This window comes from Microtus pennsylvanicus, chromosome 1 (assembly GCF_037038515.1).
Source record: "Microtus pennsylvanicus isolate mMicPen1 chromosome 1, mMicPen1.hap1, whole genome shotgun sequence".
Classification (NCBI taxonomy): Eukaryota; Metazoa; Chordata; class Mammalia; order Rodentia; family Cricetidae; genus Microtus; species Microtus pennsylvanicus.
Genome location: NC_134579.1, coordinates 198,915,625 through 198,929,531, shown reverse-complemented (window position 1 = coordinate 198,929,531; position 13,907 = coordinate 198,915,625).

Genomic DNA, 13,907 nt, shown 5'->3' with positions numbered 1-13,907 from the left:
AAACAGTTGCTGGGCCACACCCTTCATAGTCTCTCCCCCACCTACTCTTTTGTTCTTTGCATGGCCAGGCTGAGGGGTTTCAAAATCCCCCCTTTCTGCTTCCCTTCTATTTATAAACTACACATTTAAATCATTTCTGCTTTCTTTCCTTACTGTCTGTGGTCAAAGACAGCCATGCAGTACCTTGAGTTCCTCACAGTTTAGCTTTCAGACAGACCTCTTATTCTGCTCTTAAATTCTGCCCGCTACAAAGTCTCTGCCCGCTACAAAGTCGCAGCACGCAAACAAACCCTGTCAAGCTCTGAGCAGCTGCAGTAAAAACTCAGGTTTCTAATACCCTTTTCTCATTTTCCCTCTGGAACCTCGGAGGAATGGCCTTCTCTTATCTGTATTTCTGCATTTTGAGCACAACGACGTAAGTATAGGCAGGCAGTCACACACCACTTCACAATGGAGATACATTTCGAGGAGTGTGTGGTATACAGCCTTGTTGCGCTAACAGCACAGAAAGCACTTCCACCAACCTAAACCTATCTAGGGGACAGTCAGTCACTAAATGGCTACTAGGTAAGGTAGAAACTGGACCTGGCCAGAATGTAGTGAACATGAGATGCATAAAGTCACTGCTAACATAACAGAGCTGCTTTGCAATGCAGTAATTTTTAGTAAATAGGAACATACTCTCAAATAATGCTAAAAAGTACTCTATAAACACATAAATCAGCAACTTAGTCACTAGCCACCACTAGGAAGCACTTTGTGTTACACATATCAAATGTGCTATACTTTTATACAGTCATCAGGCGATGGGTTCGCTTAGATCAACATCGCCATCAGCACATCAACAGTGCGTTACATTACAAGCTTATGGAAGCTGTGCCATCATTAGCCAATACTCATTTTCAAGCTCCACTGGAAACATATGAGATCATCATTATATATGCAGTCTGTTGACCAGCATGTTATTATGTGGCCCATGACCACCATTCCTAAGATTATGTAGGCTTTGTTTACTTTTCTTGTCTTTTTAGCCCTTAACAGAATCAGTGTTGTTACTATTAACAACAATCTAGAGACTTTTTAGCTTGATTCCTCAAGTTCTTTCTGCCTCTACCCATTACCTAGCCTGAAAGCTGCATGTGTGTCTTAGCAAATGTGTCTTTGATTTTTCTCCTTTGTTATAGCAACAGCCATGCTTCTCAGTACCAATTTCTGTTTTAGTTTGTTTCATGCTTCTCTAACAGGATTTCTGAAACCAGATTTATCTGGACTGAGATTTAACTGTTATAGTTCTGGAGGCCGGGAAGTCCAAAGTGAATTGTCTGCGTTAGGCAAAGGGCCTTCTTGCTGCACCATCCATAGGAAGAGGGCAACTGTGGTAGTTTGAATGATATTGGTTTCATAATCTCTTAGGGAGTGGCACTATTAGGAGGTGTGGCTTTGTTGGAGTGGGTGAGGCCTTTTGGAGGAAGCGTATCACTGTGGAGGTGGGCTTTGAGGTTTCCTATGCTCAGGATACCGTCCAGTGCCTCAGTTGACTTCCTGTTGCTTTCTAATCAAGATGTAGCCAACACCACGTCCGCCTGCTGTCACCATGCTCCCCAGCATGATGATCATGAACTGAACCTCTGAAACTGTAAGTGAGCCATCTCAATTAAATGTTTTCTTTATAAGAGGCACCATGATCATAGTGCCTCTTCAGCAATGGAAACCCTAAAACAGCATCTATGTGTGAATGTGAGCAAGAGAGATAAGGGGATAGTCTCTTCCTTTTACACGGAGCACAGTGCTCAAAAACCCAGCCATCCTCACAGTAACAGCAAGGGCAGAGCTCTGATGACCACATCTTCAGGGTCCCACCTGTCAACACTGCTGCCCGGGGGAGTAAGAGCACAGTGGTTATAATTTCCCAATGGCCGGGCAAGAACAAGCATAGCATCTGCGGAGATCTAGTGGCTTCCTGCCCTGATACCTGATGGATGAGAATCGAGTCTTATAGTGAGTGTTCTAGTCAAGAGCCAGGACACAAGACTTCTGAGTTCTCCCTTGGGACCTTTTCATTCCTGCCTTTTCATGCTGCAGTCCTGAAGAAATTATTCAAGGGAGAAAACTCTGATGGTTTTCAACAGTAAACCTCACGTTTGTTTTTCTATTTCTTTTTATTTTGTTTCCACCCTCTTTCTAAATTCACTAGATGAGAGAGCAAGGGTCCCAGACATCTGGTGCTGAAGTCAGATTCAACTTTGTACACTGTCAATGTCATCTAGCCCTGAGGAATTAGGAAACGAAATTCTGTTTCGGCCAATGAGTTTAGTTAACCTCAGAATTCACACAGCACTTTTTTACTTCCTTAAGCATTATTATACACTCTTTAAAGAAAGAAATAGAGATTTCTTTTTTAAATTTAGTAGACGAGTCTTTAAAATTTATTAGTAAAATTTTATTAAACAAATACAGCTTGAATCTTTTTTTTCTCAGTTTAACAGCAAAATCTACCTTACTGTTACATTATTTCATGATGTGGGAAGTCCTTCTGTATATGTATTGCTTTTATTGGTTGAGGAATAAAGCTGTTTTGGCCAATGGCTTGTCAGAGTAAAGTCAGGTAGAAAATCCAAACAGAGATAGAGAGAGAGTAGGCAGAGTCAAGGCGTTGCTGTATAGCTGCCCACGAAGACAGATGCCGGATACTTACCAGTAAGCCACAGCTTTCTGCTGATGCATAATAGAAATGGGTTAATTTAAGATGTAAGAGCTAGTTAATAAGAATCCTGAGCTAATAGGCCAACGAGTGTTGTAATTAATATAGTTTCTGTGAGATTATTCAGATCTGAGGGGCCAGGAACAAACGAGTGCTCATCGACTACAGTTTCACAGCTCAGGAGAAAAGTAGAAACTTGTGAGAATTCTAGGGAGAAGGCAGAATGGGAAGCTCCAGGGATCTCCCATCTAGACTGAGATGCATCAGTTTGCAGAAGGAGCTGTTGTGGAGTTCCGAAGACTATCAAAAACGTGCGACTTTAGGGCGAGACGTGACCAGTAAAGCACTGTTAATTTTATCAACTTCAACCCCTCTAACAGTAGCAATTTGATTTTCCAGCCTCTTCATCAGTGTAGCAGACAGTAGTTCACATGTTCCTGGGTCAATCTGCATGTCTGCATGTAACTTGTGGGAGCCAGGGTGGGCAGGAAGGATTCTATTCTCTAACTATCTGGGGTCTGTGTTCTGACCCCTGGTTTGATGTTTCTAATCAAAGGGTGCAGGCAAAGAGGTGGGTGGCCTCTAGCATTGCACCTTCCCCCACTGATGCAACGGCCTATGCTGGCTTGATCTCCTGTGCTGGTTGTTGTGCTTATCTCCTATGCTGGTTCTATGGGATTTAAAAAGCAAATGTTTTGAATCCTTTGTTTTTATCATTTTTTCCTTATGGGCAACATGACATTTCAAAAATACGACATATGCAGGAAAATGAGTCTGCATTCCCAGAGAAAGGCACAAGGTTGGAAAAGAAGCTAGAGCATTACTTCCCAACCTTCGTAATGCTGTGAGCCTTTAAAGCAGCTCCTCATGTTGTGGTGGCCCCAACCATCAAATTATTTCATTACTAATTTGTAACTGTAATTTTGCTACTATTATGAATCATAATGTAACTGTGTTTTCTGATGGTCTTAGAGGACCCCTTTGAAAGGGCTGTTTAACCCACAGGTTGAGAAACACTGCTTTAGAGGATCTACTTGAGCTGATGAAGGGCACAAAGACAGAGACAGTCACAAGTTTTAAAACTCAGTAAATGATGGAGGTGAGTCTTGTATCTTATCTGTTGCTTTCATTGGTTAACTAATAAAGAAAACTGCTTGGCCTGATAGGATAGAAAATTAGGTAGACGGAGTAGACAGAACAGAATGCTGGGAGAAAGAAGCCGAGTCGGTGAGTCGCCATGATTCTCCCACTCCAGACAGATGCAGGTTAAGATCTTCCCTGGTAAGCCACTTCGTGGGCTACACAGATTATTAGAAATGGGTTAGATCAATATGTAAGAGCTATCCAATAAGAGGCTGGAACTAATGGGCCAGGCAGTGTTTAAAAGAATACAGTTTCCGTGTAATTATTTTGGAAAGAGCTAGCCGTGCGGGCAGCCGGGTGCCAGGAACGTAGCCCACTGCTCCTATTACAACAAGTAAACCCAAGGCTAGAGAGATGGCTCAGTGGTTAAGAGCACTGACTACTCTTGCAGATGGACCTAGGTTCAATTCCCAGAACCCCTATGGCAGTTCACAACTATCTGTGACTTCAAGATCTGACATTCTCACACAGACATAATATGCACATAAAATTTAAAAAAACAATTAAATAATTGATTGATTTTTAAAAACTTGGCAAGCCCTGGGGAAGGAAGAGAGTTCAGTTTCCATAGTCAGTACACAATTTTTTTTTGCATGACTAGTTAAAACAAATCAGCAACAATTTCTTTTGAGATTTACTTAATGTGTGTGAATGTTTTTTCCTGTATATAGGCACATGTTCCCATGTATTTGTCTGTTGTTCACAGAGTTCAAAAGAAGGCACTAGATCCCCCTGGAACTGGAGTTACAGATGGTTGTGAGTCACAATGTGTGTGCTGGGAACCAAACCCTGGTCCTCTGCACGAGCAACAAGTGCTCCTAAGCATTAACCATCTCTTTAGTGGCTGCGTATCTAGTTTCCAACAAGAAAACCACAAGGCACACATTGAAATAATGAAGTGTGCCTCATTCAAAAGGAAAAATAAATTAATAGAAAATGTCCCCGAAAACGACCCAATGACAGACGTTTTAGACAGGCCTAGTAGACAGAAACTTAAATGAGTGTCCTTAAGCACTCAAAGAACCAAAGGAAATGCTGGAAAAAGTCAAGAAAAAAATGAAGTATGAGCAGAATGGAAACACCAACAAAGAGATGGAGTTCTGAGCAGAAACCAAAAATAAATTCTGTAACTGAAAAATAGAACTAAAATGAACATTTTACTCGAAGGATTCAGGGACACAGTTGATCAGGTAGAAGAAAGAATTTGAAAATAGGACAAGAGAAATGACCAAGTCTGAAGAGCAGGGCCTGCTCTTTCACCGAAGGAGTTCGGTGAAATGTCTCGGTTGACAAATGTCTGCCGTGCAAGCGTGGGGACAGGGCTCAGCCTCTAGAGCCCAAATAAAAGGTAGGTACAGTTGCATCCACTGTTAAACCCAGTGCCGAGGAGGCAGAATCAGACAGATGCCTTAAGTTTGCTGGTCAGCCAGCCCACCCTAATTGGGTGCTCAGGCCAGCGGAAAACCAAGTGTCAAGAAAAGTGGGTGGTTATCCTCTTAGCTACACACACACACACACACACACACACACACACACACACACACACACACAGATAGACAGACAGACACACACACACACACACACGCGCATACACGGATATACCCATACAAAGACTGAAGCCCAGGAAACAGTACTTAAGGGATCTGTGGGAATACATCAAGCCAATTGTGTTAGTGATATGCTGTTGTAGCAAAAACCCCTCACGGAAGCAACTAAAAAAAGGAGAGGCTTATGTTGGCTTCACAGTTCCCAGAGATACGCTCCATCATGGCGGGGAAGGTACTGTCACTAGAGGGTGAAGCAACTAGTAACTGCTCAGTGAAAGGTACTGAGAAGTGAATGCTGGGATTCTGCCTTATTTTCACTGTGTTTGGGACATCAGACCATGGAATGATGTCACGCACATTAAGGGTGGCTCATCCCTGCTGACTTAAATCTTTATGAAAATGCTTTTGTCGGTCTCCCAGAGGTGTGTTTCCATGGTAATTCTAAATATAGTCAAGTTGACAATGAAGGTTAATCATTATGCCAACAAATATATGTGTTGTGGGTGGAAACATTCATTCTGGATCCAAAGGAAAGAGAAAAGAGTAGAGAGGATGAATAACAAAATGAAAACTCCCCAAATTTAATAAAAGCCAAAGTTATAAACAACTAAGAAGTACAACAAACTCCAAGCAAGATGAACTCTAAAGATGAGAAACTAGGGCAAAACTAAACTTCCAGAAGACAGTGTATCTTCAAAGCAACATAAGGGAAGTGACACACCATGTTCAAGGGACCCCAACAAAGCCACCAGCAGTTTCCATCAAAGCTTTAATGGGCAGAAGACAGTATGTTCAAAGTGTCTTAGAAAAATAGCCAACTAAGCTGGATGCTGGTGGCACACACTAATAATCCCAATACTCGGAGGCAGAGCCAGGCCCATCTCTGTGAGTTCGAGGACAGCCTGGTCTACAGAGCACGTTCCTGGACAGCCAGGGATGTTATACAGAGAAATCCTATCTTGGAAAAAAATAGGCAACTAAATAAACAAAAAATTGCCAACCAAGAATCTAATGCCTTTTAAATCTAAGAGAGAAATTAAGAAATTCCTAGCTAAAAGAACTTGCTATTCCTGTCTTGTAACAAATGCTCAAGGGAACTCTTCAGAGTCCATTAAAGAAACTTAGACAGTAACTCAAAACCGTACAAAGAACTAAAGATTTAACAGAGGGAGCTATGTGGACAGCGATAAAAGTTGGTATTAATACAGCTGTTATGGAATGTCACTTTAATGTGTTACATTTGTTTATGTTGTAAAATATTACCTTGAAGATATGAAGGTGTGTTACTTTTGTTTCTGCTGCATTTGTTTAATTATGTAAAGATGTGTTGCATTTGTTTCACCCAATTGGTCTAATGAAGAGCTGAATGGTCAATAGCTAGGCAGGAGGGAGAGAGAGCGGGAGAGAGGGAGAGAGAGGGAGAGAGAAGAGAAGAGAAGAAGAGAGGAGAGAATGAGGGAGAAAGAAAGGGAGACGTCCAGGGTCAGCCAGGCAGACAGCCATCAGCCAGCAGACACAGAATAGGACATACAGACACAAAGATAAAACGCCCTGAGGCAAAACGTAGCTAAAGAGAAGCAGGTAAACTTATAAGAGCTAGCAAGAAGCAAGCAAACAACAAAGCCAAGCATTCATAACTAATATTAAGTAACCATATCATGATTTGGGGAGCTGGTTGGTGACCTAAAAGAAAGCCTGCAACATACAACTTTAACTTGTAATATTTTTTACAACATAATTTAGGAGAATGATTAGTTTCTGTTTATGGGTATAAAGTTTATGAAACATAGTTGTGTGACAACAGCAATCCATATAGGTTTCTGGTGGTGTGCCTTTAATCCCAGCACCAAGAGGCAGAAGCTGTAGTTCTCGGTGAATTTAAAGCCAGCCTGTATTGCCTAGGAAGTACATACTGTGAGCTTGTCTCAACAAAGAAACAAGGAAAAGAGGGGGTGCACAGGGCTGGCAAGATGACTTAGTGGGTAAAGGAACTTGCAGCCAAGCCCGATGACCTGAGTCCAGTTTCTGGGACGCATGTACGCAAAATAAATAAATGTTAAAAAAAAATCAAAACGCCTGGAAACAGCTGTTAAAAGAGCAAGAGTCTTTGATCATTACAGAAGATAAGATGCTATAAACTCAAATTAGAGTCTTACGATTTTACATTTTGAATGTAATTCTTATGGTAATTACAAAACTCATAGCTATAAAATATATAAAAATATATATAAAAGGAAATAAGAAATGAAATTAAATATTCCACCATAAAAATCAACAAAAGAGAAATGAAGAAAGCAATACAGGAGACAAAAAAAGAAACAAAACCCCGAAGACTAATAGCAAATAGCAAAATGAGGACCATCCCTCATCAGTGACTAGTTTACATGAGTAGATTAAATGCACCAACCAAGATCTAGATATCGGCAGAACAGACAACATATGATCCAACCAAATGATGCCTATAAGGGACTCATCTTAAATCTAAATAAACAAATAACTTGAAAATCAAAGGACAGAAAATTATACTTTATAAAAGGTCATTAAAAAGCAGCAAGAATAGTCATACTAATGTCAGATAAAATTGACTTTAAACCAAAAAATTTACAAGAGACAAGGAAGGATATTCTATATAAATAAAAGATTCAATGAAGGAAAGAGATATGATAACCATTAGCCTAATACCACATCCTTCAAAATATAAGAAACATTGTAAAGGAATTAAAAGGAAATAAAGAGTTTCAGAACAATAGTTGGAGATTTAAACTCCCAACTCTCAATGATATTCAGATCAAACAGACGGAGATAAGTAAGACACTAAGGACCAACACAACACAACAACCAACTCCATCTATCTCTATCTATATATAAATACATATCTTACAGCATTTGTGTTTTCTCGTGTGCACACAGAGCATCTCTCATGGCGGACCACATATCTCCAAGTGAAAAAAGATAATAGAAATCAAGTGTCCTCTCCTACCACAACAAAATGAAGTTAGAAATTGAAATAAAATATGAAAAACTCACTTTATGGAAATTAAATATTCTATTAAATATATTAAATAACCACTGATTTAGAGAGAAATCACAAGACAAATTGCAAACAAGAAATGGATGAAGCTGAAAACACAACATACCAAGACCTATAAAATGCAGCAAGGTCAGAGTAATGCAAAATTTATAGCTATAAAGTTTATGTTTTTAAAAAAAAAACGAGAAAGAAGCCAAGTGTGCAGCCTCACAGCTGTAATCTCAGCAGTACAGAGGCAGAGGCAGAAGAACCACTTCAGGTTCGAGGTCAATTTGGTCCACACTGAAAGTTCTAGTCAGGTTTACATAGCAAGATCTTGTCTTAGAAATTCCTAAACCAAAGCATGGGATAAAACCGGACTAGCTGAACATAGCGGACAATGAGGACTACTGAGAAGTCAAGAACAATGGCAGTGGGTTTTTGATCCTACTGCACGTACTGGCTTTGGGGGAGCCTAGGCAGTTTGGATGCTCACCTTACTAGGCCTGGATGGAGGGGGGTGGTCCTTGGGCTTCCCACAGGTCAGGGAACCCTGATTGCTCTTCGAGCTGATGAGGGAGGGGGACTTGATCGGGGGAGGGGGAAGGAAATGGGAGGCGGTGGCGGGGAGGAGGCAGAAATCCTTAGATAAATAAATAAATTTAAAAAAAAAAGAAATCCCTAAACCAAAAAGAAATTAAATCAACAACCTAATTTGGCAACTTACAGCATAGAAAAGAGAAGACTAAGTCTAAAGGCAGCAGAAATTACAACTGAGAGTGGTCCTAGCAGATATAAATGGATTTGGGATTAGAAAAAAATGAAAAAAAATCCAGTAAAACCATAAATGACTTCATTAGAAAGGGCAAGAAATTGACAGACCACTGTCTAGAAGAATTGAGAATAAGTGAATTCAGGAATGTAGCACCATACAAACTGAATATACATCAACTCCATTTTTACACAAAAGCAACGAACAATTTAAACTGGGATTTATTAAATCAGTTCTATTTATAACATCATAAGAACAATAAACTACTCTGCAATTAGCTAAAGACACCCAAAACTTGTAAAACAAATATAGAAATCAGAGGTAGGTATTTACTTTTTAAACATTAATTATTTACATTATTTAACTTAATTTAACATTCTCTAGCATGTCTCTGTGGAAAGCTGCGGGATTGGAGTGGGTCTGGCTTTAGAGAGAGGCTATGTGTTACGCATGCGGCAGAGTCGGAAGGACGGAACAAGCTAAGTAAGCATTTTGGATGTCAGCAAATTTCATCTTGAGTCTCAGATGCCAGACATGGAGCTTTAGGATTTGGCATTTGCCCTGTTGGATTTCGGCAGTTTGGCCCAATCACTTAGCACTATGTCTCAGTTCTTCCATTTTGGAATGATGATGTTCATTCTGTGCCACTGTTTGTTGGAATTATGCAACTTCTTTTTAATTTTACAGGATATCACAGCTTAAGATGTGAGATGGACTTTGGACTTTTTAAACTGTTGTAATTGTTAGACTATGGAGACTTTTGTAATTGGGTTGTATATTGATTTATGAGAGGAGCACGGACCTTTGGTGATAAGGAGTAAAAGGTTATGATTTAAAATGATGTTGTATTTGGGTATCAAGCTGACAAGAGGGGGTCTTGTGATTGACTCATCTCAATTTTCAGTTTATGAAACCTAGACTACCTGGGAGGTGGCCCTTTGTGTATACCTCTAGGGCATTATCTTGAGTAAGATGATTGAAGTGGGAAGGCCCAGCTATTATAAGTACATTATTCCTTATGCTGGGGCAGCTGAGCTATACAAGAAGAAGAGGGTGAGCAGAAGGGAAGGAATCATTGCTCTCTGTTTCTTGACTGTGGAGGGAATTGGACGAGCTTCTTCAGATTCCTGCTGCTGCTGTCACGGTTGTCTACAACCTTGTACTGGGAAGCAAAATAAACACTTCCCACCTGTTTTCGTTTGTCAGGCTGTTTTGTCACAGCGGCAGAAAGGTACACAAGCCTAATGGTCAATGTTAATTGATGACTTGAACGCATTTAGAGTTACTTAGAGGTCAGTCAAACACACTTCTGGGTATGTGTTTGAGGGCATTTGTAGATGGTTGGACTAGGGTGAAAGACCTACTCTTCAGGTGGGAAGCACCATCTACCCAGGCTGGGGGCTCAGATCATAAAAGGGGAAAATTATAGAAGTAATACACCCCTTCCTCTGCTTCCTGGCCACCATGATATGAACTTATATCTTCTACGCCATGCCCTCAAATATATGTCTTGATACCTCTGAAACCAAGAGCCAAAACAAATCCTGATGTAGAATACTAGTTGAGGATGTGTTACGCTCATTTATGCTGTGGAATATTTGTTTAGTGACACAAAGATGTGTTGCATTTGTTTAACTCTATAAAGCTATGCTTCTTTGCCTGCCTAAAACACCTGATTCATCTAACAAAGAGCTGAATGGTCAACAGGTGGGCAGATGAGGGATAGGAAGGGCTATAGGCAGAGAGAATAAATAGGAGGAGAAATCTAGGCTCAAGAGAGGAGGAACAAAAAATAAAAAAGGAGAGGGAGAGGAGGATGTCAGGGACCAGCCATGCATGCAGTCACATAGCCAGCCATGGAGTAAGAAGGAAAGAAAGATATATAGAATATATAGAATAAAGAAAAGTAAAAAGTCCAGAGGCAAAATATAATATAAAAATATATAATATAAATATATATTATATAATATAAAGAGAAATGAGATCATTAAAGTTAGGAAAGCAGGCTAGAAACAAACAAGGTAAGGCCAGGCATTCACAAGTAAATCTAAGTCTCCATGTATTTATTTGGTAGCTGGGTAGCAGTGCCCTAAAGAGTTAAAAAAAACAAAACAAAACAGGAAAACCAACTACAAAATCCCTTCCTCCCTTAAGTTGTTTCTGTTGGCATTTTGGTCATCACACTGATTCAAAAGAAACAGACACAGGAACAAATTTAAAATGGGGATGACTTGAGCAGACGTTTCTCCTAAGATAATACATGAATGAATAATAAGCAATTGAAAAGTTTTTTAGCATTCTAAATCATTAAGCAAATACACATCAAATAACAATGGCATATCACTTCATACGTTAGGACTCGGTGTATGTGTGTGTGCTCCCACAAGATTTGGTGAAGGCATGGAAAATGTATCTCTTCTTTTAATAATGTTAGTATGTAGAGATGTAAAATTGTATGGCTGGCATAGAAAATATCATGGGACTGTTCAGAAACTTAAAAACAGAACAGCTATAAGACCCAGCAATTCTGCTTCTGAGCATTTATTCCAGAAGTTGAGAGTCAAGTCTCTCTCAAGGAACTAAAAGAAGAGTCTTGAACATGCTCACAGCAGTTAAGCTGTGGGTGCATATCACTGCACACTGGTGGATGAGTGGGTAAAGCAATCATACACACATAAACACACATGTGCACAATGAAAAGGTAAGCCTTAAAAGGGAATGCAATTCCGACATATGCCGTAACATAGCTGGACCTTGAGGACATTATACTAAGTGAAATATTAGAGTTATGAGAATATAGAAGTGCGGCCCAGTTGTGGGAATAACTGGAACAGACAAGATCATAGAGACGGTGACTGCAAGAGACCAAGAGAAAGGATAATGCCGAGTTGTGTGTAATGGGTACACACTTTCAGTTATACAGAATGAAAGATCTGTACACCCAGCTGCTGGGGAGGCTGAGGCAGGAGGATCCCAAATTCCATGATGATAGGGGTTCCAGAATGAGTTCAAGCCTCGCCTGGGCCACTTAGTCTCTCAAAATAAAAAGTCAAAATAAGGCTGGCAAGATGGTTTGGCAAGTAAAGATACGTGCTGTCAAGCCTGACAGCCTGGGTTCGATCCCTGGGACCCACACAATAAAAGGAGAGAACTGGCTCTTCCAAGGTGTCCTCTGACTTCCAGAGGAGCACCATGGCATGTACATATGCACACGCACACACTCTAAATACATGCAATTTAAAAAGAAAAACAAGAGGGAGTAAGATACAGCTCAGGGGTAGAGTGTGCAAAGACCTAGGCTTCATTCTCAGTACCGGGCAAGGAATCGAGGTGTATGGTGCAGTTGTTCTCTTGCAATGTGATGGATGCATTTAATACCATTGATTAAATGCATTAAAGTTGATAAGATGGTAAGTGTATGTAAACTTTGGGAAAAATGAAAAAAAATCATTAAAAAACACAAATCGTATTGTTGCAAAAACAAAGCCAAAGAAACAAAACCCTAAAAACCTGGGTTCATAAGGCTGTGTAGACAGCTTTAAAATGTCAACTCAGGTTTTTGTTTGTGTTGTGTGTGCAGCATCTGCATATGATATTTTGTGTATGATGTATGTGCATACTTGTATGTGTGAGTGCGCGCATGTGGAGCTCAGGGGAGGATGTCAGCGTCTTGTTCTATCCCTGTCTACCTTACCCCTTGAGACAGGGTCTCTCACTGAATCGAGAGCTGGAGTGGCAGCCAGAAAACCCAGCCAATCTTCTCATCACCTTTTCCCCCAGCTCTAAGGCTAAAGGCATGTGCCTGGCCTCACCCAGGATTTTTACCGGGGATTTGAACTGGAATCCACTGAGTCATTTCTCTGGACCCTCAGTTAGGTTTTTAAACTGGGCGATAAGCCACTCAAAAGAAGCAGCAAAGCTTCTTGGTGCCGTCACTCAAGCAGAGACTGGCTAATACCTCCGAACCATGACCACTGTTCAGAAGAGGCAGAGTGGCTGGGAAATGATACACACTATCTGAACGGCGCATGTTGACGAACATGAAGTGCAAACAGAAGTGGTGAATCCTGGGGATGGAAGGGGGACATAAGGATTTGAGGGGGGGAAGGACGGGGAGAGACAGTAACCAAAACAAAGAAGGTATGCAAATGCCATAGGGCAATTGGTTTCTTTGTAGGCTGACTTTATAAAAATGAGTCCTGGGCATAGAGAAGATAATCCTGTTTGTTGTGCAGCTTACTAGGGGTGAAGAGCCCAGTAGATGGCTAATCCAACCTGCTGGTTACCAGCCTTAGCGGAAGGGAGCCAAAGACTAGAGCCGGCACCGGGACTCTAACACCCAGAGGAAGGAGACACACAGCCAGCGGTCAGTTATGGCTGGTACGTGTCTTAGCAAGGGACGTAGGCTCTTTCAGCCTGTTTCCTTTCCTGCAGGCGGCAGAGTAAACTGTGTGGAGGATCACAGGGAGACACAAGGCCAGCACTGTAATGACGGCTATGCCTTCTGCCACTCTGAAGAAACTGTTCATTTGTACACCTGACATGTGGGTGTCCCATCTCAGCCTTCTCTGTTCTAGCAGACTAAAGGGCAATAGCTGTGGATTCCTGCTGCAGTCACCAAACCGCACTTCCCGCTTGGTCAGAGTGGCGCAATCCTGATAAGAAACTTTCCCGCATGGCATATTTGCTTCACGTTTCAACCTCAAACAAGCCCACATGATTTTTCCCCCTGCA